The sequence below is a fragment of the Canis aureus genome, chromosome 9 (assembly GCF_053574225.1).
Source record: "Canis aureus isolate CA01 chromosome 9, VMU_Caureus_v.1.0, whole genome shotgun sequence".
NCBI classification, from domain to species: domain Eukaryota; kingdom Metazoa; phylum Chordata; class Mammalia; order Carnivora; family Canidae; genus Canis; species Canis aureus.
In genome coordinates this window covers 23,524,985-23,550,803 of record NC_135619.1, presented here as the reverse complement: position 1 = coordinate 23,550,803, position 25,819 = coordinate 23,524,985, and the positions used below count along the sequence as shown (strand labels likewise).

Genomic DNA, 25,819 nt, shown 5'->3' with positions numbered 1-25,819 from the left:
GTGAGTTAAGCATCCAACTCCTGATTTCAGCTCAGGTTATGGTCTCATAGGTCATGGGATCCTGCCCTGCATGGTGCTCTGTGCTCAGTGGGAAATATGCTGGAAGATTTTCTCCCTCCGCCCATCCCCCAACTCATAGGCACTCACAGGCTTTCCTTAAAATGAATAAATAAAGCTTTGAAAATAAATAAATAAGAATAAATGGTTATGATAAAATATTTGTGGTTTCTAATAATTTGATAATGTTAGGAAAGTAGTTTGATGCTTATATTATTGATAATAAGTTAATAATACTACTATTTTACTTAATAGAACAGTATTCTATTCTATTCTTGAAGTTCTCAGAATTTTATAATAGAAGGTGGGAACACTCTTTGTTTCATTATGAAAGCAGACAGACACAACTACTTTAAAACTACAGAGGTAAGGCATTTATCTTGTTACGAAAATACCAAATACTGCATAAACTTTTTCTAGATAATATTAGATAGGAGAAAAACATTGAAATATCTATGGACTCTTAGAGAAAGCTTTGGTTTATGAGAGGTTCTATGAAATTGCCTTCTTCATATCAAGCACACAAATGACCAAACCCATTTCAGAAGGACATTCTCAAGGGAATTGTAATTTATTATTGTAGTTTTCTACAACATTACTGCATACTTAATACTTTTGAGCTTAAAATATTATAACCTTTAGCCACTACTCTTTAAAACACCAACTTAGGAACAACAACATTGGAGTAGAAGTATTTTTAACACTATAGAGTCACTCAGTATATTCTGAACAGAAAGATCTTTCTAGGTGTTTGACATAATTATGTAACCATTTGGTTAGGACCAAATGAGCCTTGATATTGCAAACATAAGAAACTCATGAGCTTGCAAGATTTTCTTTAATAATGTATGAATATTCTTCAGAACAACATAAAAGAGTCTCTAATAATTAAATTGCAGAGAATCTGCCTTTTAAGATAATAGATAATGTAATAGGAGCAGAGAGAAATTTAGCACAATATTTTTTTTCCTCACCTGTCTTCCATGACATTGAACGTTTTCAGAAAATGATTCTAACATAAAACAAAAGTGTCTAGCAAAACCAAAGGCTTACCATATTTGGCTTACTATTCTAAGAATATCTTTATACAAAGAAGCTAAAAGAAGAAAAACTTGATAGTTTTCACCACGAAGTCCTCTAACTGGTCCCTCTACTACCTGATGCAGTTCCTTTCCTTTTTCTTTTCCTTTTCCTTTTTCTTGTTCATCTTTCCTTCCTTTTTTTGTTTTTGTTTTTTTTTAATTTTTTAGAGAGAGAGCATGCACATGTCATGAGCCTGAGGGCAGGGAGGAAGGTGCAGAGGAAGAGAGAGAATCTTAACCAGGCTTCACGCTCAGTGCAGAGCCCAATGGGGGGCCAATCTCAGCACCCTGAGATCATGACCAAGGCCAATATTGAGTCAGATACTTAAATCACTGAGTCACTCAGGTACCCCCCATTTTTGATTTAAGTAAATCAAGGTTTGCTAATAAAAATTAACATTTATTAAAATAAATGTAGTGTCATGGATTAATATTGTCATTTAACAGTAGTCCAAAAGATGAAATGTTAAAATACATATTAAAACCAGTTTTTCCTTTAGTTTACTATGAATTTTTGTCCACTCTCACGACTGTTTCCTAACAACTATAGGCATATAGTTTATATTATCTGTTTTTAAAGACAAAGCACCATTGAAAAACAGAAAAATGATGTGATATTCATAAAGCCAACAGAGCTCAAATGCAAATCAGCTCATACGAGGAAAAGTGAATCTACTTCAGTCTTATGCAGAAAAGTGCATATTTCAACTTTTTTTTAGTAAATGTCACAGTATTTTTATTAATGCTACATATTTTCTACCATCATACTCCTACCTTACAAAAATCCGGACCCATTTTAGCATCTTTTTCTTTAATAAACGTGTTAAGTGGCAATAATGCATATTTAATGAGGGTGATTTAAGTTTCAACCAAAAATCTTTGAAAGGAGGAATCATATTGTTTTCACTAGAAATACAATGAGGTTAGAAGCTAGCAATTTATATTACCCTCTATTTTAAATCAATTAATTTAGTTATCTCCCCTGAAACTACTGTATCTAATCTCTGGAACATAACAACTGCTGTTTACAGCGAAACTGAATCTTTCATCTTTTGTAGAAAAATCTTGGTGGGTTATACATTTTAAAATAAAATCAAACTGTATCAAACGCTTTGTTTCTAGTTGCCATATTCAATTCATTTAGTGACTTAAAAAGTTAAAAAAAAAAAAAAAAAAGCCAGGAAACAACTTCAGTATACAATGACTATGCAGATAAATGAAGAAAGGAAATCGATATGTTACATTTGACTGTTGAGTCTCATATATGTGTGTGACCAGCAGAAAGCCTCAATTTATTTTTATTTTTATTTTTTTTTAGAAAGCATCAATTTAAAACTGTGTACAAATGATGACTTTTAGGAGGAAGAATTGGCAAAAACCCAAAAGAAAAACTCAAACTACAATGGCTTTTATCTAAGTCATAACAGTTACTGTTCAACTGTAATGTGTTTAGTTAAATGATACTGAGAATAAAATCCAAAATTGAATGATTTTAATCCGAAACTAGTCTTCATGAACTTCTTCATAGTTAATATATCAAGTCATTCTCAATAGAAATGAGGTTGTTGAACTATCTCAACTAAATTGTCATTATTTCATAAAACAATTCCTTTAAGTTTTAATTTCGTAAAATATTCTAACTTAAAAGTTTGAGTTGATATATTTTTAATGTATATCATATTGTTCTGTTTCTATTGGTATAATGTATATAATTTTGTACAAAATACATAATTTCTAAACCTTTTGGGGGTACTTAATTTTCCATAAAGTATATATGACTATTTGCATGTTCTTTGGCAGTAGGTTCCCTTTAAATGATAAGATAATATCTTAACTTTATGATAAATACGTGCCACATATTTCATAAACCCATTTTTAAGTAATCATTCTTTTTTAAAAAAGATTTTATTTATTTATTCATGAGAGGGAGAGAGAGAGAGACATAGGCAGAGGGAGACATAGGCAGAGGGAGAAGCAGGCTCCATGCAGATAGCCTAATGTGGGACTCGACCCCAGAACTCCAGGATCGCACCCTGGGCCGAGGGCAGGCGCTAAACCGTTGAGCCACCCAGGGATTCCCTTAAGTAATCATTCTTTTCTCTGGGTGCCTGTAGTGATTATTGCTTTCAGCATGATTTTGATTCTTTCTGTCCTTGATTCTTATAAATTATCTAACCTATCAAAACAACCTAAATCATTAAGGAATCATTTACTCCTCTATATTTTATGCAAAATATACCCTTATCAGGATATCTTGCTAAGTATATTGCACAAAATACATAATTTCTAAATATGTATGCATGTATTTTGTCTTCATATTCAAACACCAAACTCCAGTGGTGATAGGGACTAGCATGTATATTTACTTAAAAAATTACTGTGTGATAACTGTTTTTCCATACTTTATTTTTATAAATGAAAAGCTAAGTTACTACTGCTCTTAAGTTTTTATATTTTACTGATCTTTCCCTTCAATACATTATTTTTTATTTTATTTTTTTAAAATTTTTTATTTATTTATGATAGTCACAGAGAGAGAGAGAGGCACAGAGACAGAGGCAGAGGGAGAAGCAGGCTCCATGCACCGGGAGCCCGATGTGGGATTCGATCCCGGGTCTCCAGGATCGCGCCCTGGGCCAAAGGCAGACGCCAAACCGCTGCGCCACCCAGGGATCCCCCCCTCAATACATTATAATGCTCAGCATTGCTGCCACAATTATTCAATAAAGTAAAACAGAGCTATGCAACTATGGAAGGAATTCAGAATTTCAAGAACTCATATGATAGCAGCAACCTGGTTGGATTGACACAACGGTAGAAATATGTAGAAGAGAATTGCATTGATTTCTTTTGGCCCAAGATTAGAACTGCTTCTATTGGTATAAAACTTGATGTATTAGGTTACATATTTCTTTTATTAAAGAATGGGTGTTAATTCCATATTACAAATAGCGCTTTTTTAAAGATTTTATTTATTTATTTATTTATTTATTTATTTATTTATTTATTTATTTATTTATTTATTTATGATAGTCACACACAGAGAGAGAGAGAGAGAGAGAGAGAGAGGCAGAGACATAGGCAGAGGGAGAAGCAGGCTCCATGCAGGGAGCTCGACGTGGGATTCAATCCCAGGTCTCCAGGATCGGGCCCTGGGCGAAAGGCAGGTGCTAAACCGCTGCGCCACCTATGGATCCCAGCTCTATTTATTTTTAATATTACAAGAGTAAGAACCTTGGATTCTTGGGATGCCTGAGTGGCTCAGTGAGTAAGCATCTGCCTTCAGCTCCAGGCTTGATCCCAGTCCAGGAGGGATCCTGCATGAGGCTCTCTACATGGAGCCTGCTTCTCCCTCTGCCTGTGTCTCTGCCTCTCTCTCCTCCTGTGTTTCTCATGAATAAATAAATTAAAAAATCTAAAAAATATATTTATTTATCATAAGAGACATGCACACAGAGAGGTAGAGATATAGGCAGAGGGAGAAGCAGGCTCCATGCAGGGAGCCTAAAGTGGGACTTGATCCCGGGTCTCCAGTATCACCCCTGGGCTGCAGGCCGCGCCAAACCGCTGAGCCACCCGGGCTGCCCAATAAATAAAATCTTTCAAAAAAAATAGTAATAATAACCTTGGATTCTCAACCCTGGGTCTGAACTAAACTAGTTCATGAAACCATTAAGTGTTTATTTCACAGGGATAATGATATCTTCTCTGGCAAAATTAAGGAGACAGTAAAAGAATCAATGACTCCCAGAGATTATGTAAGCCAGAGTAGGTGTGGTGGGGGTTGGGATGAATAAATCTAGTATAAAGGTTGTTTTTACAGCAGTGAAAATACAGCAGTGAAAATACTCTTTATGATATCATAATGGAGGATACAAGTCATGATTTATTTGTCCAAGCCCACAGAATATACAACACCAAGAGTGAACCCTGATGTAAACTATGAGTGATTATGTATATGTCTATGTAGGTTCATCAATCATAACAAATATACTACTTTGGGGGGATATGAATAATGGGGAAAGCTGTGCATGTGCAGAGATAGGGGCTGTATAGGGAATCTCTATACCCTTCCCTCAATTTTGCTATGAAATTTAAATTCCTCTAAAAGCAATCTTTTTTTTTTTTTTTAAGGAAAAAAAATGTCTGACAAAAAAGAAACAAGATAAACTGAGGCAGAATAGACTATGTTATCTAATCAAGTAAATCTATACTCCAACTGTTCTGACTTACTTTAATATATAAATCCTCCATACTATGCATTCAGATGCAATGCTCTGTTTAATTAATGCTATAAACAGATTTTTGTTTTTAAGAAGTTTGTGATCCAAATGTCCCAAGAAATTGATATTTCAAGATATGTCCTTTATCATACCACTCAAAAAAGCATGTCTATAGTAGGTTTTAATTAAAATTATTTTGCATTGAATAAAAAAATTATCTTCATAGTGCTAAAATTATTTCATTAAAAAATACTATTGAATCCCCTAAATATGTCAAACCCTATTCTACTAAATATACAGGTATGTTTTGAATTAATGAAGTACTGTCTTTGATATTTATTAGTATAGTTAGCTACTTGTGTCTTTATGCATATCATATCAATATCCAGGTCTCAAATCAAAAACCAGGTAACTTTGTTGTTATGAACAACTTCTTAACGCTAGAACTTTCCTCTTTTCCCACTTTTTTTCCCTCTTTTCCCTCTTTTACACTATAGGGCAGCAGAATCTAAGGCTAAAAATTCTGTACAAATCTTATTAAATGCTCCCTGGAGAGACAACAGCATCTTAAATTTATCATCATCTGTGTTGTTTTAATTAGTAATAGGCCTTTCATAGCAATTTAGTAATTATTTGCTTAAAATTCAAATAATTTACAGTTTTATATCTATTTTAATTCTATTGAACTCATGGAGGATGGAGTGGGAGGGGACTAATTATTTCATGTAGTTTGTACTAACAAATGAAAATTATGGACTTTTATTTCCTTTGATATTTCTAGAGAGTATATTAAAGAACAAAAGAACACACGTAAGTAACCTTCCATCAGATATCTCTATAGATGGATATCATACATCATTTAAGTTATTCCATTATCTTCCCTCTTAAAATTTTATAAAAGCACGAATAGCCAAACAAAACCAAAAAGATATAGCAGTTTTTCTTTTTAATTTTGTTATTTTTCATTCCTTTCACTTATATTTTTGTCTTAAGTGTTTATTTTTAAGATATTCACCATCTCTATTCTCAACCAAATAAAATCAGTTTATTTCTAATATTTAAAAAAATCAATTTGGTGGGGGGCTGGTGTTAAGAACACCGTGATATCCTGTTTGTGGAATATGATTCATTCACAGTTTTTTAATCTGGTATTTCTGGAGTGGTATACACAAACTCTCCTTTTCATAACTTTTCTTTTCCTTCTATGACAACAAATTTTTTAACCCTTCTGTCTCTTTTCCCACCCCTACCTACCTTACTCCATTTGTTTTATCTCCGTACAAGGGTAAATACTGAGTATGGAAGAATGTGTTGCAAATATGTACATAAAGTTCACAGGTGTCTCTATTTTTCTCTCAAAACCTGTTATTTTAAGAATTTTATTCAGGGTGCCAATTCTTTTTTTAAAAAAAGATCTTATTTATTCATTCATGAGAGACACACAGAGAGGCAGAGACATAGGCAGAGGGAGAAGCAGGCTTCCTGCAGAAAGCCGGATTCGGGACTTAGTCCCAGGACCCTGGGATCACAGTCTGAGCCAATGGTAGGCACTCAACCACAGAGCCACCCAGGTGCCCCTTAAGTTGCCAATTCTATATCGTTTCTCATTCTGTCCTATTTCTTGTTTCTTTTCAATCTGTCTTTACTCTTCATTTTTCTCCTACTTCCTCCTTTGTGCTTTTTTATTTCCTTCTCACTCTTATATACATGCTAGGAAATCTTATTTCAGTGACTTCAGCTACCAACTATATTTTTTATATTTCCATATCATTATCATTAAACCTTAATTATATCTTGGCTTCTATAACACCTGCTCTATATCTTGAAATTAATAAATTAAAAGCAAATCTTATGCTCTGTATTCTTTTAAAAAAAGAAATTTATCTATTTATTTGAGGGGGAAGGGGTAGAGGGAGAGAGGGTCTCAAGCAGACTTTGAGCTGTGGGGTTTGATCTCATGACCCTGAGATAATGACCTGAACCGATATCAAGAGTTGGAAGCTTAACCCACTTTGTGCCCCTCCCTAGATCTATATTCTACATCTTCTATTCAGAGAATGAAATTGACATCATCCAAGAGACCAAAGCCAGAAGATGAGGAATCATCCCTATCTCCCTAACTCCTAAATCTCTGTGGTCTTATAAGTCATGCCTCAATTATAATGCCCAATTTTCCAATTTCTTCACAGCTACAGGATGCTCTTTCAATGCAGAAACATTATGGTAATGAATGATGGACACATTCCATAGAATCCAGAGAGCCTAATGTACAATACTGTAACACAATGCCATTTATTAACGATGTCTGGGCTGGGACAGGGTCATTTCTTACAGTGCTATACAAATTAAATTGTAGGATATTGAATAAAATTTCAACCAATCACAAAGATGATATAAATTAGTGGAGAAATATCAGAAAGGGAGACAGAACGTAAAGACTGCTAACTCTGGGAAACGAACTAGGGGTGTTGGAAGGGGAGGAGGGCGGGGGGTGGGAGTGATTGTGTGACGGGCACTGGGGGTTATTCTGTATGTTAGTAAATTGAACACCAATTAAAAAAAAATAAAAAAAAATAAAAAGGGGATGAAAAAATAAATAAATAAAAAAAATAAAAAGGGGATGAAACACAGGTGTCTTGGGTAGTTCAGTTGGTTAAGCTTCTGCCTTTGGCTCAAGTCCCCTTGTCAAGCTCCCTGCTCAGTGGGAGCCTGCCCCACTACTGGGGAGCCTCTCTCCCAGCTTCTTGTGCTCTCTCTGTCTCTGTCTCTCTGTCTCTCTCAAATAAGTAAATAAAATGTTTTTTTTTTTTTTAAGATTTTATTTATTTATTCATGATAGTCACAGAGAGAGAGAGAGAGGCAGAGACACAGGCAGAGGGAGAAGCAGGCTCCATGCACTGGGAGCCCGATGTGGGATTCGATCCCGGGTCTCCAGGATCGCGCCCTGGGCCAAAGGTAGGCGCTAAACTGCTGTGCCACCCAGGGATCCCAAATAAAATGTTTTTAAAAATGGGACCAAACAGAGTCCAAAAAAGCAGGAAAATACAGAAAAAAAAGAGAGTATTAGAATGAGCAAGAGATAATGAGTCTAAAGAGGAAATCATGTGGAACAGCTTTCTTATGTGAGGAAACTAAAATTTTATATCAAAGAAATAAATTACTTTAAAAGGATAAGTATGACCACCTAGGAACAGAATGTAAATCTGTATTTCTTTAACTTCCTTCTTGGATTTTTGCAACAGGTTTCTGAGTGAAATCTTTTTCCTACTATGTTTTATGTTGCTTCAGGAGTAATAGATGTAAAAGAAAACATTTTTATCTTATAATTTTTGTTTCAAAATCCATTGTGCATTACTGTTTTTCACTCAAAATAAATACTAATACATACAAAATAAATATAATAAATACAAAAAATACTAATATCTCTTTCATACTTTAGAGTAGTTCTTCATGATCTGGAAGCTATGGACCACTGAAACTCATCTCTTGTCATATTTTCCACTTGGAACTTAACCCTAATTATATTAAAGTAATTTCATCTCTCCAAAATGTCATACTTCTTCAAATCACCTTCCTGAGTATGTGTTTCATACTTCAATTGTAGAGGGTCATGATGTACCATTACCTCAAATAATACCTTATTTCTTTGGGGGAAGATAAAAAATCAATGTTTTGTTGAACTATTTGTCTTATTATATAGTAGTTGTGACTGTTTGTCCTACTTACAATATAGTAAGCCTTTGGTTATTATTCATTTGTTTTTTGCAACATCAAAAACTATTCCTCCATGCACAGTACCTAAAAAGGGGTATGGACTCAGCAATTGTTTATTTCACTTCAACTGTAAGTGGTTTTATAAACAAGTTAAATGAGGTGTAATAAAATATCTATAATGTAAATAAATACATAAGAAAAATTAACTGAAAAATTATAACTTGTCCTGCCATTTATATAGAAAGCTATATAAAGAGCCAGGGCTATGTACTTTCTTCATTTCTCAAACTCTTCATTCTTCAGAAAGAAGAGTTTCTGAAAAATACTAAATTTACTACTAAAATTTAGTAGTATCCTAAAGTTGCATAAATTGGTAAATCACATTACATAAAAATAAAAATTAGCTTTAAATGGTCTTTTAAAATTAAAACTTCTTTTTAAAAAAAATCTCCATGTGATGTAAGTATTGCTAAGAGAAAGAACAAAAATGAGAAGGTTGAATCAGATTCAATTAGCAATTTGGTTTGACATGGAAGGTGAATGAAGACAATTTCTTATATTCTGTACCCTGTGATTATCATCTGGCTAATGAGATGACAGTTGCTCATTAGCTAATGAGATGTCAGTTGTTAATGAGATGTCGCTTGTTACCCTTTCACTTACACTTTGTGTTTTCTTTTTGCTTTCTTTTTCTGGCAGCACTTACGTTTTGTTGTTAGGTTTTTCAATTTTCTATCATATATGTAAATATGAAAATTATTTATTGGTGTTAATCAGTGAATTCTTATTCATTAACTTCTGAATGTGCTCTCTCACATTCTCTTTGTTATATCTGGATCAATATCTGTCTGTCTATCCATCTATCCATCCACCCATCCATCCTAGGCATTCTCATTCTAAACCCACCATGTTTCTTAACATCATATTCCCAATAAAAATACAAGGATATATTTAAATTTTTATTAATGTAGCTTTGCAATATAGTTTATAATCAGGAAGTATGTTGTTTCCAGTTTTGTTCTTTCTCAAAATTACTTTGGTTATTCAGGGTATTTTGTGGTCTATGCAAACTCTAGGATTGTATTTTTTTAGTTTTGTGAATAATGTCATTGGAATTTTAATAGGGAATGTATTAAATATATAGGTGGCTCTTTATAGTATGGACATTTTTACAAAATTAATTTTTCCAATTTATGAATATAGGATACTTTACCATTTATTTGTGTTTAATTCAATTTATTTCATCAATATTCTAGAGATTTCTTCATTTTGTTTTGTTTTTAATGTCTTACAGTTTTTGATTTACAGATCTTTAAGTTCCTTGGTCAAATTGTTTTCTGTATCTTTGCTGGTCTTCTTTTGTTCTTCCATTTTCTCCTTATTTCTTAAGTTGTTTATCTGTTTTCTCATGTAGCTCTCTGAGCATCTGTAGAACAATTATTTTGAACTGTTTGTTGCTCAATTTTTATATCTCCATTTCCTTTGAGCCTGTTACTGTAAGTTTACTGTGTTCTTTTGATGGAGTTAGGTTTCCCTGAATTCTTTCTAATCCCTGTAGCCTTGCATAGGCATCTGCACATTTGAAGAAAACAGTCTCCTCTTTTAGACTTTATGGACTGACTTCAATAAGGTAAGATTTTCATCAGCATGTGGGAGTATGTTGGAATGTGTTGTGACCCCAGGTCTAGTGGCACCAGCACCAAGTGAAGAAGTGTATAGCAGCTCTGCATCCTGGGGGTATGTAAAGTCTTGTTGGCTCAGGCCACTGGAGTCTACAACATTGATAACTATAGTCCTTGCAAGTGCTGCAGAGGGTCCACAGTGGCTGTGACACTGGGATTCTTCAGCTGTACCCCAAGGTTCAGCAACTAGGGACAAGGGCAGGTGGTGGTGGTTGTCACAGCAGGATGGTGTGTATATCCTTGACTATGGGGGCCACTAGTAGGTGCCTGTGTAGTGGCAAGGTCAGCTGCAGACACACCTGTAGTGGTAGGAGTCAGGGCCAGAGCAAGTGTTCTCAGCCAATTGTGTGTTTAATGACAGCTACCAAGGACTTGGCTGTTGGAATGCACTACTCTGGCTGCAGATGATGCCACAAATATGCACATAGCAGAAGATGGTGAAGAGACTCAGTGCCCAGTGATATGCAAGTGCATAGATGGGTAGGTTAGCCCCAAGTGCACTCATAGTGGTGAGGGTCAGTCATAGTGGTCTAGGCTGATACTTTTTTTTTTTAATTTATTTATTCAGAGAGAGAGAGAGAGAGAGAGAGAGAGAGACTGAGAGTAGGCTGATACTTTGTACTCACACAGCCACAGCTGCCTGAGATGGCTTCTGGTATGGATCTTAAGATTTAGCAGGGGCAGCAGAGTGGCGGAGGGAGTGGACAGGGACTCAGATGGCTGGCATGGGCAAACATGAATACCTGTGAGGTAAAATCCATTGAAGTCTTCAAGAAGTCTGTGGCAGCGTTGCTGGCCATTGGTTCTTAAGTAGCGAAAGTTGCTGGGGTCCTGTGAAGAGTAGGTCACTGAAAATCAAGGTTTGTTTATGTTACATGGCTGATACGGGTAGTCACTGCTTTTCTTTTTTTGTGCCTCACCATTTTTGTATTTCTCTGTTTTGCTCAGCTTTGGGCAGGGTGGAACTGAAGCAGCCTCTTTGTACCATGCTGTGAAAGGCTGGTGACGCTAGTCCCTCACCCCATTCTTCCTTTCCTAGTGAGGGGAACTCTTTCCAGCTGGAGAGATCCTCTTGGTACAGAGCAGTCAGTCTAGAGGATGGGATGATGCAGGCAAAATGAAACTGTTTTTTCCCCCTTTTGTGAATGGTTATTCTACCGTTTTTTTTTTATCCCACTGTGTTGCCAAAGTTTCTTAAGTGGACTCCTAAGCTCTCTCAGTGCCATTTGCTTTTTGTGGATGGCTATTTAATTGTTGATCTTTGTTGGTGGACAGAAGCTAGGATCTCCTACTTCATCTTGGTGATGTCACTCCTCTAAAATAAATTGTTTGCTTGAAGGTCTTTGAAATAAAATTTCATTTACTTCCATGTTAAACCTATACATTTGAGGTTAGTTTATTTTTCATCCATCTTTACTAAGTGGATGAAGCTCTTCAGTATCCCAAGTTTATCTTGGATCCTCTTTGGACTTCACTGCCTCAGATAAGCCTTAATGTTTATTTCTAGTTCCAGTGTCCTTTGGAATACTTCAACCAAAAGTCCACCACGGTTCAAAATGTAATGTTAGATCATGAATCAGCTTTAGTATTTATTTGTCTTCATGTGTTTCAAATTCCACTTTATTTCTGACCTCTAAGGATTTGCTACTTTTTGTCATCTCTGCATTAAATTTGAAATACTATTTATTTAAAATATTTTATTCTATGTATTTCCTTGGTTTCAATGAGAAAATGCCATCTTGTATCATCACTTATCCTCTTAATCACTCAATAGTTTCTGGCTCTGAAACTACAACATTGATTTCTCAAATTTGTTTTCCAGATTCCTTTAGCCAGATTTCTTTTTCAAAATGTCTCTAATTAGAATAATTTAAATAGATTATCTGTCCTTAGTCTTTCCACATTTTTCTCCCAAATCAGTCTGTGGTTATGTATTAAAATATGAACACTTCATTATGTAATGATACCAAATTTCCTTCTCTTGTTTATTATGAAAATTATGACATATGTTCATGCATTTGACTGGGAATCTGTTTCCAGTAGAACATCGTTTCCTAGTTTCTTGAAGTGTAGTCCTACTTTCCTTCAGCACTGCCTTACTTTAAACCCTATAGGAGGAGATGGCTAAATCCCAAAGCAGGTGACCTCCAGATTAAGCAATAGGATCCATGTATCATGAACTAAGTTATTAAAATTATCTTTTTGCAGTTTGTATTTTAAATGGATACATGTAGAAAGTGGAGTTATCTGAGGTCTGTGCCCTAAAATGAGAACCCAGAGGTGCCAGTCTCATGCCATTATTGAGCCGCATTTAGTTACAATAGCAAAGCAGTAACCTTTACTTAATTTTTAAGTTATTTAATTTATTATTAATAAATAATCTTTAATATTGGCAGGTACTTCATCTTAGAATGGCTTAAATTTGGAAAAAAAAAGAAGAGAGGAAGAGAGAAAGGAAGGAAGAAAAGGCGGCAAGCAGGTATTTATTGTATAAGTGGTGATTTTTCAAAAAAAAAAAAAGATAAAAACAGAAGAAGACAAACCACAAGACACTTTTAACTATAGTAAACAAACTGAGGGTTTGCTGGGGAGGGAGGGTGGAGGGGATGAGATTACTGAGTGATGGGCGTTAAGGAAGACACTTGATGTAATGAGCACTGGGTGTTAAAGGCAATTGACGAATCACTAAATTCTACCCATGAAACTAATAATACACCATATGTTAACTAAATTGAATTTAAATAAAACTTATTTAAAACATCAAATTCAGATGGAAAGAGAAGGAATACAGCGTCAGCCAAACAATACAATGGCCATAATACTTTCTCTTGTTCCCAATCAAAGAACAGTAACTGAGAAAAACAAAGCAAAAACTTCACATTCATTTATATTTCTTCTGAAACACATCCTTGTGAAGATATACACAGAGCTTTAATTCTAATGATACTTAACCACTAATTATTAAGTCCTTAAGAATAAGGATTTAAAGTCTAAAATGTAATTCACATTCTATTTAATTTACAGGCACATGCTTTTTCCCAAGAGATTATCTGCCAGTGAAGAAGCACCATGAAATTTGATGTCATTAGTTAAGAAGACATAAAAGATAGTAACCAGTTGAATAGATCAATTGGAACATATAATTTAAGTGTACAACACAATTCAACTCAGGAGAGTGCTTTTTTCTTTGTATCTAAAGGATAGTATGTTTTTATCATCAAACCTGGCGTTGACTATCCTGAATTTATGTTTGTAAAAAATGTTGCTATGTGTACCTCATGCTATTGATAATTTTTTCGACGATTTGTTTAAAGTTATTTATTGTGTTCAATTTTCTGCTTGAAAAGTTTGAATTTATTTTCTTGTCTTAATTATTATCAGAAAAACTTCTGTCTTGAATTATGTCCTGTCATATCTATATCTATATCTATATCTATATCTATATCTATATCTATATCATCTATATCTATATCATCTATATCCATCTATCTATCATCTATCTTATTACCTACAGAAGTTCAAACTATTTAACTTGCCATGTATAATCAGAGTGGACATTAATAGGTAGTTTAAGCATGTGTGCTTTGGAAATAGTCTCATCTCTCTTTTTTTGGAAATAGTCTAATCTTTGAAGACTGAATCATTTAAAATTGTATCATTTTGTACAGAAAATGTAACTATATCTTTGTTTCTTTATAAAATGAAATCATAACATCTACCTCAGAGTTTTCAGAATAAATTGGATAGAATATTTAAAATGCCTAATAAGTCTAGCCGACTGAAATTATTAAAATGTGTTTGTTTCTTTTAACTCATTATTAAATCCTTGCCCCTTATTTTCACACATAAATGCTCAATAGTACAAAGTTCAACTGCAAAAGATTGCTCATCATTACTTATAATTTCTGGTCTCTGTGACTTAGATCCTGATAGTATCTCCCAGAGAGTACAAAGATAATTCTAGCTCCTCCTTAAAGAGACAGCTTGAAGTGTTTATGTAGCATTCCTATATTACCCTTAAAAAATTGAATTAATTACTTTCCCCTTTGCCCTCCATAACCCTCTTTGAACACTTATCACATTGTTGTGTGTACTATAACTATGCTTATAAATTTCTGCCTCCTTCAGCATATCAAATCACTAGGAGAACAGGAATTATAAGAAATAACTAGGGGGCACTCATTCTTATTTATGAGTATTAACTATAATTTTGTTTCTGTGTCCTCCCATAAAATCTTCCAGTAAAAAAATAATACTTTCTCTTTTTATCATTTTCAATGTGTGACATAAAAGCTTTAAGTAGTATGCTAAGTATACAGAGAATGATTCATGAAGTGATTTACTATTACTGGTCAATAGAGCCTATGGGAGATAGCAAAGCTTAATATTTAGGAGATGAGACTCTGGAATCTAGACTTGAATCTCAGTTCCTCCATCTTCTAAAAGAGTAGAGTTTCCTCATTTGTAAAATGAGAATACCATCTATCTCATAGAATTATCATGAAATTCAATGAGTGATTCATTCAATAATTGCAATGACATTAGAAGAACACCTGAAACATAGTAAGCCCATATTAGAATACTTAAGAGTTAAGCTTCTGGAATCAAACTGCTTATTTGAGGTGGCACTCTACCTTCTCTATTTGGGTAAAATTGTAACAGAAAAAAAAAAGTTTTTTCATCTACAATATGTGAACGCTATGCCATAATTTCACTGGCACTATTTTTTTTAATTTATTTTTTTTAAGTTTTTTTATTTATGATAGTCACAGAGAGAGAGAGGCAGAGGCACAGGCAGAGGGAGAAGCAGGCTCCATGCACCGAGAGCCCGATGTGGGATTCGATCCCGGGTCTCCAGGATCGCGCCCTGGGCCAAAGGCAGGCGCCAAACCGCTGCGCCACCCAGGGATCCCTCACTGGCACTATTAACTGAGATGGTGCTTATACATGGTCCAGAGCAAAGTGAGCTCTGAATACATAAGAGTTATATCATCATTTACCATTTAAAATATTTCTCAACTGTTCCATATTATTTATTTTTGCCACTGGACTCTTGGAGAAGACACTTTATATCATTGTGCTGTATCTCTCAGCTATCAGAGTATGACATAAGTTACAGTTACAAGAAATAAGGTCTCTTTTGGAATATCTGTTAATACCTGAAATTTAGCTATTCAAGGCATTTTTTCATAATTACCTCTGTTCAATGTAATTAAAGTGAGGCACCTTAGGCTAAATAAATTTCTTGAAGAGGCACTCTTTTCTCACCATTAGTCACCTGAAAACAGGCAATGTATAATCCTTAAGTACAATCAACACTTTAATGCCTTAAAGGTAAGTGTATGGGGGAAGCAAGTTCCTCTTTCAGTTATATAAGATGAATGTCTAGGAAAGAGATCAAAACTAAAAATATAAATTTTAACACATCAAAATTAAATCCTTAATTAATCTGAACTAATGCTACCAGTCAAAGGGAATTGCCAATCAAGATTTACAGAACCCAAGATAATACTATTTACAAACACAATTTATTGCAAAAAAAACCCATGAAATAGTGTTAATAGTACTAATGGGAGTACATGAATCCCATCCAAGGGCTGCCTTATAACAAAAAAATTTGAGCTGATCTAGTGTGCTACCCAATTGACTTATCTCTGTAAAAGGTGGTACAGATGTTTCTCTCTCTCAAATCAAGAATCCCTGATATGGGCATATAACATCCTGGAACCAACAGGACACTTTGTATCCTGCTGGTCACTTGGCATATATATATATATATATATATATATATATATATATATATAACCAATGCCAAAAGCAAAGCCCTCTGGGAATCTCACAAGGACCAAATGCAACTCATGAATCTCACTGTTATAAATTAACAATGCTGATAAATTGGTTCAAATTACCCCAAAATTCTTTGGTGATGTGGTTAAAAAGCAGTACCATTAAGTCTATTTGTGCCAGACAAGGGATAAATACTTTAGTATAATAAAAGTTCATTAAAATAAAATGGAAGGTCATCAAAACTCAATAGACAAATGGGATGTATACTATATACATACTCAGAAAAGAATAAACACACAGCAAAAGAATATTCAAATTCACAAAAGTCAAGTAAATTAACACATCAATTTTGTTCTCTTCATATTAATTTTTATCAACTTTCAAAAAAGAAAGTTTACAAATATTAATATGATTAGCAAGAATTAAGTGGGACCGACACTCTTATACCCTGCTGATGGGATTCAAATTGAATGAGTCAATTAGCCTGGACTTGGTAACCAGATATCCCCATTAGCCGTATGACTCAGACATCTGACTAGAATGGAAATCAGGACTTTGAGCTATGCTGTTCTATAACTTTAAAGGTCTTCACTATCTCTTTGACTATGTCAAATATAAGTTAAAAAAAAATCATCTAGATGGCTAAATAGATTTATCTTCTTTCATTTGGTAAAGTGAATATGAATGATACATATTTTTTTAGGGTTTCATCTTAGACATCTCTCATATAAATGTTTACCCTTTTAAGGCCTCATTATATATATGAAACAAATGGTCTTAGAAATGATTCTAAGACCTTCACTTATGTTTACTTTATATTTAAGCTTAGTATCTCTGTGAGGAAAACTGTAATAGTATTTGTATTTCAAATCAGGAGACTCATATTCTAATATAGGTCTTGTCCCAAGCTTGTTATATAACTGACTCTTCCAGTCGCTTCAGCAGTGAATTCAAAACTCTTTCATAATTCCCATATTTGGATTTTCTTCCTTCTTCTTTCTTCCCACCTCCCCTGCTACCCTGAGAATACAGAAGTCCTCACAATAGAAAACACCTCAGCCTTCTCAGTCCACACCCATGTTCCATATGCATAGTACTCTACTTCTTGGTGGCTGGCTCCCAGGCAGGTCCTCTGGCCTTCTCTGGGATATAGCCATAAAGTCTTCCTGATGTCTTAAACACCTTCCTCATTTCCCATTTATATTTTCTCTTTCTCTTTACTATTTACATAACTGAAAATCAAATAGAAGTTTCCTATGTCTTTACTTTTCTGTCTGAAGAGTCTGCCACCCTAACATTTCATAGCAAAACTTTTTGAGAAAGTATTCCTATTTATTACCTATTATTAAAGAATAAAAATAGTGAATGACACTTGTTAAAACATGATAAGGAAGACTTTATTCAAGGCATGATGGGAATAGGTAGAGGGAACACTGCCATGAAATTTTGCAGTGTGAGGGAGAGATTGGGCTCAACTCAGGAGAGCATGCGCAAGTGGCAAGTTGTAGCCAAAGAGCAGGATGGGAGTCAGTGGATGGAGAACTGCTAAGAGGAAACATTAGGAGTTGGGGCAACTTTGCTGAATAGACCTAACAGGTATATAGTCTTGCTAAAGACAAGCCAGATCGTCAGATGTCACCTGGAGGATAATGGAACCTGATCAGATATCAAGGGTGAGCATTCTGGCTAAACTGATGTACCACAAATTCTTGCTACACCTGAATTTTGAAAGGAGGTACACAGATGCCAAGAAGAAGGCTCAGGAGCCCGAGTAAAGTTTAGTTAAGCAAGGGATGTTTCCACTATCTCCTTACAGTCATCTCACAAGAACTCCACTAATAACTTCCATCTGTAGTTCTCCATCAACCTATAGAAATCACTATTTATAATGACAAAAATGACCTACATGTACGCAAAACTAACATAAACCTAATGGACATTTTTAACTTATTCATTTTATTTTCTCCTTTTTTTTAAGATTTTTATTTATTTATTCATGAGAGAGAGAGAAAAAGAGAGAGAGAGAGAGGCAGAGACACAGGCAGAGGGAGAAGCAGGCTCCATGCAGAGAGCCTGATGTGGGACTCAATCCCCCATCTCCAGGATCACACCCTGGGCTGAAGGCGGCGCTAAACCACTGGGCCATGGGGGCTGCCCATATTTTCTCCTTGTTGAAAGAGTTTCCTACCTGATCTTTTCTGGATTTCTCCTCTCTGGAAACTCTTTCTATGCTTTATAATACTATTTTTATTATTTTATTTTTATCCTTCCTATCATTAAAGTTATTCAAAGCTCAACTCTCTGCCAATTTCCTTAATATATTTCATTCTCTACGGCTACAATTACATTCTATGTGCAAATGTATATCATACACTTGTATTTCTAGATAACTTCTCTCCTTTAATGCTCCCTGGTACATAATAATCACTATATTAGAGTTCTGTAGTATTGTTGATATCTGATTATTTTTAAGAGGCTCTCCTGAGTTCCAGGACAGCAGAAGCAGTGAGATACATTGGAAAAGGCTCTACAAGAACAGAGGTTTTCTTTCTTTCTTTTTTTCTGCTTCAGAATAATTATGTTACCTTACAAGTAATTCAGCTTCTACTGACCTTATCTGTTCCCTTATCTATATGCAAATGCAAGATCTGCATTATTAAATAATCTTTAAAGTCCTTTCAACTCTGAAGTTTTATTATTCAATTTCAACTGGGCTTGCTCAATGATCTTGATATTGATACTGGTAACTCACGAGTCACCTTTTATTATAAAATGTTGTCAGGGAAGGTGTTTATATGAATAAAAGGAAATTCATTTATGGCTTATGATGTAGTTTATAATAGCATTTACACTCCTAAAATTATACTTATTAATAGGATATTGTAGAAAGAAAGAAAGTTAAAGAAAAGCCAGTGAATTAGGATAAAGAAATTTAAAAAAAATTAACATAAGACTAAGTATAAGTATAATATAAAACAAAATAGAGAGTTAAGAGCTATAAAACAGAGAAAAGATTAAAATACTAGGAACAAGGTAGAAAGATACAGAAGTGAACAAGGGATGCAGAGAAAGGTCCTTTGCCTGTGTGTGCCTATGCCCAAAGTAAGGTCTGAGCATCCTAAAAGGACAATTGAAAATAAACTGTCTCACTTCACAATATACTCTAAAATAGTTCTGACATACTGCAAAATGGAATCTCCTGGTTGTTTCTAATTGGAGAAAAGAATATTCTTTAACATTAGGATCTTCCTAGTCATTGTTCCATGATCTGAATTTGTTTTCTGTAGGCCCTTTTATCAAGATTTTCTATGGCAAACTCCAACTAAAAATAAGACATATAACTGCTTCTATGCATACATAACTATCCATTAAATTTGTAATCTAAACAACAAACCTGAAAGATCAGTGAATTTAACAAATGAGGCAGCATCATTTTTATAATATTGAATAATGAAGACACAGTACACCAAAATGAGAGATATAAGTAGACAAATTTAGAACTAAAACAAAATCTAGTTCAAAATACTCATTTCTTTCATTAATTTCTTTCATTAATTCGTTAATAGTTGTGTTGAATAAACACATGTATTAATCACTAAGATAACAAACATAGGAACTATTGAGTTTTGCCCTCAAAAAAGTGGAGTTTAGGACAGAACATCAATGTGAACCAACTGGTTAATTGTGATGGATGTACACAAGAAAAATAATGAGACTAGGGAAAGGGTTAAGATATAGGAAGGGAGAGATAGAAGGCCCCTGACTAGGTTCTGGAGGTATTTCAAGTATGTCGATTGTGAGAGGTAAGAAACACAGAGATTAGGGAAAATTTAAAGCAATCTATCCCAATTATTGGGGTTGAAATGCTTTTTCTAATAATTACATCATAATCATGGAAAATAAAATAACCTCAAAACTGATCAGGTCTCAGAGGAAAAGGTCATTGTAAGGATTAATCAGATCTAGCAATATATTGCTATAGATCATGGATGTCACAGAAACAAAAACCCTCACACAATGTATAAGTGTCATGTCTAGTTCCAGGCCACTGACCTAACCATGGGCAAGTTTCCTGGGAAAGTCCTAATAAAAGGCCAGACATGAAAAGCCCTAATAAGGGCTTAAGCCCAATAAGAGTCAGGACTTCTCTCACTCTTGGGAGCTTTTTCTGTATCTAAAATTCTATCACTTTGCTTACTCTCCTTTGTTAACGAGATTCATTTTTGACTCCATGAGACAAGAACCTCACTCTCCTGCTTCAAGAACACAATGTTTCAAGAGATTTAACCAAAAGAAATGTGACCTTAAGAATCATTCTTCCAAATCAAGTGGACGAATGAAAAGTGAAAGGGTTTGTGATCTGGGGTGAATATATTAGAAAAAGGGAACAGTGGTTGTGAAGAGACAGAGCTATGACACTGAAGAAGATATTCTTGAAATAGTAGGTTAAGTTTGAGTACTAGTCTCCCATTGATACAAAATAAATTACTACAAATTTAGTACTTAACACAATAATAATTTATTGTCTCTCTGATTTTTTTGTACCAGAATTCTGGCACATTTTTGCTGTATTTACACTTAGGGTTTCACAAGGCTGAAATCAGGTATCATTCGGTTGTATTCCTATCTAGAGGCTCAAGTAGGGAAAGATAGGCTTCTGAGCTTCCTTACTTTCCTGGAAGAATTCAGTTGCTTCCTGATTTAACACTCAAAGTCCCATTTTCTTGCTAGCTGTTGGCCTGGAACCACTCTTGGCTGCTGGACACAGCTCTCAGATCTTTGCTTCTTGGCCCTTTCAGTGCTCAAATTAGGTCAGGACCACCAGGGCAATCCTTTTTATTAACTCAAAGTCAACTGATAAATAACCTAATCACAGGACCTATATTGCATTATATTCACAGATGCTGCCTGCTTTATACAAGACATTCATATCAAGCAGCAGGAATCTTGGAGGCCATCTTAGAATTCTTCCTACCATAGGCTAGATTTTAATAAGTAAAGTAATAGGATGGCAGTGATGAGTAGCAACAGAATGATCTGCTTTTAATACTCAATTGATGATTTTAGACACCTTCTTGAAGATATTCAATGTCATAAAAAATCTTAGGCATTATTTTGTGGGTAATATGGAAATCCTCTAGAATATTTAAAAGTGAAGTGATCTCATAAAGTTGTATTTTACAAAGATACCTTTTTTTTTTTTTTTTTTTTTTTTTTTACAAAGATACCTTTGGTGGATTAAAGGAGGCTGCCCTGAATTTAGGCAGAAGTAGAAACAGAGAAACCAGAATTAGTTATGGTTATAATAATTTATAAGAAGCCAGGGCTTCTCACCAGGTGAAATATTTCCCCAGAAAGGATATTTTGGATATTTGCAGTAATATTTGATTGTCAAATGGTTAGGGTGGTACAGGTGGAAAACTTCTGAACATAAGAAATAATCATCTTAGACAACAAATTATGATTTTGGGTCCCAGAAAACACTCAATGTACTACAGGACATTCATGTGATCGAAAGTTGCTTGAGAGGTGGCCTGGGTGACTCAGTTGTTTATGGGTCCAATTCTTAATTTCAGCTCAGGTCAAGATCTCAGGGTCATGGGATAAAGCCTTGTGTTCAGCTCCACACTCAACAGAAAGTCTGCTTGAGAATTCTCTCTTCCTCTATCCCTCCCCTTGCTCTCTCTCTATTGAATAAATAAATTTAAAAAAATAGTTTGAAATTATTTGAGGCTGTATGATATTGCTTTATGAAAACTATAAAATATATTTTTACATTATTTTGATATACACTAACATTTTCAGAAAAGCAAACAGTTTGTATAGAATGAGAAACTTGCAGTTTTTGCAACTGTATAAGTTGTACATAAATTTTGTAATTAGGTCAGCAAAGGCAACACTGCTCATGATATTTCAGTTGCCAATTCAACGTCTTTTTAATAGTCTGTCACTGATTATGATTCATCACTGTGCTGTTCTTCAACACTTATGCACTAAAAATGCATCATTTTATTATAAGTTCATTTCCTTTTGTATTTTCTTTATGTTGGTGCTGGTATATTACATTATTATTTTAAAGTGTTTTATAGATTTCAATAAATTTTGTTCAGAAGAGTAAAGCGAATATGAAAAAATGTATTATAAAAATGGAGTTTCAGTCTGACAGAGCTTAGAATCACTAATTTACCTGACAGCAAATAGGGCAATTGTTGTATGAATAGTGTTATGAAAGAATGACTGTGTTAAGCAGAGACAGTCCAAATTACTGGTTTTTAGGTTGATCAGTGAAGGACCGTAGGGAGTGTTATTAAAGCCCACCCATATATCCATGGCCTGTATCTAATAATTCATATTCAGCTACTATAAATATTTGCTATACATTAGTTTGTCCTGTCTCTTAGCTTCTCTGCCTGGGGAATTTCTCTAGCCTGTAGGAAAGTCAGTCCAAATTAAACAAGATTTGATGGATAAATAGTTAAGCTTTCTCTTCCCTCAGTGGGACAATTCTGAGACATATTCCACCCATTTGCAGAGGGTGCTCAGCTGTCCACAGTGTAACCTGCTCCATAGTTCATGCTTTATTAGACTTTCTCCCACATGTGTATAAAATTGTCCTACTCCCCACAGCTGCTCTCTAGGATTATTTCCAAATAAAATTCCTCACCCAAACTTTCTTTCCCCCCATCAGAGTGGGGACCCAGGTTAAAACAAACAAACAAAAAAGTCATATATAAAAGAACTTTAAAACTTAGTAATTGCTTTTCTATGTAGACAACATTCTCTTCAGTAACTTGCATGGCTTGCTCCCTCTCCTCTTTAAGTTTTTGCTCAAATATCACTCTATTGATGAGTATTTCTTTACTATCCTTTTTCAATGCTATATGTAGCATTTAAAATAAAAATATATAAAAAATAAAATAAATAAAATAAAAACATATACATATACATATATACATATATGTATATGTATATACATATACATATATGTATATATGCATACATATATATATACACATATATATATACATATATATATATACATATATATATATATATGTATATATATATATATAAAACTTTTAGGACAAAATAATTTGACCCATTTAGCAATACTTAGTAATAAGACAGCATTTAAAAAGGATAGTAAGGAAATACTCATCAATAGAGTGATATATGTGTGTGTGTGTGTGTGTGTGCAGATATCTCTATATATGAATTTTGTTATATGATTTGATTAACACAGTTATGAGGCTAAGAAGTCCTAAGATCTTGGCAGGCTAGAGATCGAAGAGAGTCAACAGTATAGTTCTGGGGCAAGTCTGAAGTTTGAGACCAGGACAGCTAATGGTATCAGTTTTAATACAAACCTGAGTCCAAAATGTGGAGAAGACTGATGTTCTAGCTTAAAGATAGTCAAGCAGAGAGAGAATTCTCCCTCAGTCTTTTTGCTGTATTCAGATCTTCAAAAAATTAGACAAGTTCCACCTACTATGGAAAGGCAATCTGCTTTATTTAGTCTACATACAAATGAAACATCCCCAGAGACACACGCAGAATAATGTTTAATTGATTGTTTGGCATCTGTGGTCCAGTCAAGCTGACATAAAAAATTGACAACCATAAGCCCACCTCTTATCACTTTGTGCCCATATGTATTGTACCTCATTAAACCATACTTCATTTCCAAATAAATACAGTAACAAAGTCACAATTTTGCCTAATATGATTAACTATCCTGCATACAACCAAAAACACACTAACCTCTTCTTAAGAAGAGAAGGTAAAGCCCTAGAGGGATGCTTACACTTTTTCTTGCTGCCATATAACTAAAATACTATTAATTAAAATAATAGTACTGAAATATTATGACATAAAGTCAATACATGTTATGTTATAGGATGAGTGATAAGAGAGAAAAGAAAATGAAGATATATCTGTACACATACAAACATACAATAAAATAAGACGGAAGAAATGCTCTTGACAATTACAGTCTTTGCTTCTGTAACTGGCCATCTGGTATTTTTAACTACTTTCTTTCCATTCTGTATTCCCTTTGTCATTATAAACATCTTGTTACCTGTCTTTCTTTGCCTAATGATGTAAGCCAAACCAACATTCCTGAAGGGTCTAAGCCATTAGTAGTCCTGCCTAGATTGAGAGTTTTACAATGACCTTAATCAGGGGGCATGATAATACCTTATTGTTGATTTCAAATTAACAGCCTATATTTACAACTTAAGGAGTTAGAAAAAGAACAACTAACCCAAAATTTGTAAAAGGAAAGGAATAATAATGATTAGAGACAAATAAAAGAGAGACTAGAAAAACATTGATTTTTCACTAGAAAATCAATGAAACCAAAAGTTGATTTTCAAAAACAAATCAATAGTTGACAAATCTTTAGTCAGAATGACTAAGAAAAAAGAGAAGGCTGAAATTACTGAGATTAAAAATGAAAGTGGGAACATTTTCACTGATTCTTCAGAAATAAAAAGTATTATAAGAAAGTAGTTTGAAAAACTGTATGACAACTATCTTGGGCCGCTATGGCAAAATGGCATAGATTGGATGGTTTATAAAAAACAAACAAAAAATTATTTCTCACAGTTCTGGAAGGTGGGAAGTTTAAGTTTTAGAGTGTCAGTTAATTGTGTCTGGTGAGGAGTTACTTTCTGGCTCATAATCAACAATATCCTCGTTTGATGAAAGGAGCAAGGCACAAATTCTCTAAGTGATGGCTCTGCCTTTATGACCTAATCACCTCTTAGGGCCCCATCTCCAAATATGATCACATAGGGAAACAGATTACAACACATTAATTGTTGTGGGGGTCTTGTCATACATACTTATGCTACAGCATCAATATTTCAAATAACTTAGTTTAAGTGAAGAAATCCTAGAAATAAAGAACCCTCTATCATTAAATCACAAAGAGATATAAAAAATCTGAATAGACCTGTAATTAGTAAGGAGAATGAATAAATAATCAGAAACCTTCCAACAATAATTTTAAGAAAGCTTGGACCTGTTGACTTCATTGGTGAATTCTACTAAATATTTTTTTAAAAAAGAACTAGCATTTTGTCTCCAACTTTTCTAAAAAAAAAAAAAAAATGAAGAGGAGGGAATACTCCATAACTTATTTTATGAGGCCAATGTTGCTTTAATATTAAATCTAAAGGAATTTCCCAAAAAGAAAAGTATAAATATCCCTAACAAACAGTGATGCAAAAATTCTCAACAAAATAATACTAGCAAACTTAATTCAGTA

General features: G+C 34.2%; 1 long non-coding RNA gene across 1 annotated transcript in view; it reads left to right on the top strand.

The window, feature by feature from the left end:
- The first annotated feature begins 360 nt into the window (after window positions 1-360).
- LOC144320065 (uncharacterized) overlaps window positions 361-25,819 on the top strand; it is a 56,369-nt gene continuing 30,910 nt past the window's right edge. Inside the window, exons 1-2 of the long non-coding RNA XR_013385650.1 lie at window positions 361-423; window positions 6,144-6,172. This is a non-coding gene — a long non-coding RNA (uncharacterized LOC144320065). The remainder of the gene's footprint in view (window positions 424-6,143; window positions 6,173-25,819) is intronic.